Genomic DNA, 2172 nt, shown 5'->3' on the forward strand with positions numbered 1-2172 from the left:
AGGACAGGAAAAGACCTTAAGGAGAGAGGATGGGGGAAAAAGAAAGGGAAAGGGAATTCATATGACATGAAAGTAGCAGCAAACCATTTGAGGAAATAACAAAACATGACATATGTATGAAAAGATCCATCACTTTGTATGCTGACTTAAAACGATAATTTTAAAAATACTAACTCCAAAGTGGGGAGAGATAGATGGATAGAGAGGTTTTCAAACACCACCAGACAGGGTAGCACATAAACTGAGCTGAAAGTGGGAGGCCTAGTAACAATTTTGAGGGCTGGTCCCCCTTTACTTCTTTTCTTTCCTTTGCAGGGTTTTCTCTAGATCCCACTCTGCCATGAGGGTGTATCTTGTTTTTAAGCTGACACAGACCATGAACCATGTGCCAGGGGGTCTTTTGAAGGTTTAACTATATTAAGTAACTGTTTAAAAGTTAAACAGAATTTGCCTGGAGAGCGCGGCTGCCAGACGGGTCGGATCTATGGTGGCTCCGCGGGCCCCTTTACCAGCTAGTGCTCATTTTTCAGGGCAAGCTGTGTCCCATGGCCGGAAACTTTTGGCAGAGCTCCCACTATTTGCAGTGGATTTTGAATAAACAAGATCTGTTAAAAGAGTGCCAAAAGGACTTAAAGTTTCTCTCAGAAGAAGAGTATTAGAAAGTACAAATATTTTTTACAAACGTTATCCAGGCATTGGGTGAATACCTTAAATTAAGACAACAAGTTATTGCTACAGCTACTGTCTATTTCAAGAGATTCTATGCCAGGTATTCCCTGAAAAGTATAGATCCTGTATTAATGGCTCCTACATGTGTGTTTTTGGCATCCAAAGTAGAGGAACTTGGAGTAGTCTCAAATGCAAGATTAATTACTGCTGCTACTTCTGTATTAAAAACTAGATTTTCATATGCCTTCCCAAAGGAATTTCCTTATAGAATGAATCATATATTAGAATGTGAATTCTACCTTTTAGAACTAATGGATTGTTGCTTGATAGTGTATCATCCTTATAGACCTCTCATATGTGGATCCTAGCTACAGATGACTGGGCTTCTGCATGAGAATGAAAATACTTAGTAGCAGAGGCCAGTAAGTTAAAAAGGAGACATAAAGGGAAGAGAAAGGAAGGGAGGAGGGTACTTAATAGGTTGATATTGTATATATGTAAGTACAATGATTGTGATGGAGAGGTAATATGATGGAGAATGGAATTTCAAGGGGGAAAGTGTGGGGCGAGGAGGGAGGGAATTAACATGGGATAATTTTTTATAATCATGGAAAATGCTAATAAAAATTTTAAAAAACAGTTTAGAACAACAACAACAAAAAAAAAGCCTTATTACCTAAGCTACTCACCTTCCCTAGGAGCACAGTTGTTACTCTTCATCAATTAGTTGGTGGTGTAAGATGCTTAATGTTTAATGCTTTTCGATGGACAAGACTTTCCCAATGAGTTCAATTAAATTGTTTCAGTCATTTATGTGCAGGACATGGGCCAAGAAGACATGTTGCTTCCCCTTGCATGGAGGATAGTGAATAGTACCTACAGGACGGATCTCTGCCTACTGTATCCTTTCATGATAGCTTTAGCTTGCCTGCTTGTGGCTTGTGTTGTACAGCAGAAGGATGCCAGGCAGTGGTTTGCCAAGATTTCTGTGGATATGGAGAAGATTCTGGAAATAATCAGGGTTATATTAAAACTATATGCGCAGTGGAAGAATTTTGATGAGAGAAAAGAGATGGCAACTATTCTTAGTAAAATGCTGAAACCAAAACCACCTCCAAACAGAAGCTTCCTGAGTGACTCTCCACTAGTGGCAGGGCCAGAAGCTGCAAAATAAGGCAATGCTCCTATTGCCACAGTTACTGGTATTTTCAGTTTTAGTTATTTTTATTTTAAATATGCACCATTTCCAAGAAATTGCCATATTTTTTAACTGATAAAGTTTTGCTGTAATTACATAGGATTTTATTATGCCATTGAACAACCTTTTTTTAGAACACTTTTGATTTTCCTAAATAGTAGAAATAGAGTTTTATATGTAAGATTTAATTTTGTAGGAAATTTATTTGTTCAGAAGTTGTAATCTATATGTTGAGTGATACCTGGAACAGTGAAATCTCAAACTCTAATTTAAATATTTTGAATGTATGTGGACAGTAACTTCCA

General features: G+C 37.6%; 1 pseudogene; it reads left to right on the forward strand.

The window, feature by feature from the left end:
* The first annotated feature begins 504 nt into the window (after positions 1-504).
* On the forward strand, positions 505-1843 carry LOC101598695 (annotated as a pseudogene).
* The last annotated feature ends 329 nt before the right edge of the window (positions 1844-2172 follow it).

This window comes from Jaculus jaculus, chromosome 17, assembly GCF_020740685.1.
Source record: "Jaculus jaculus isolate mJacJac1 chromosome 17, mJacJac1.mat.Y.cur, whole genome shotgun sequence".
Taxonomy (NCBI): Eukaryota; Metazoa; Chordata; class Mammalia; order Rodentia; family Dipodidae; genus Jaculus; species Jaculus jaculus.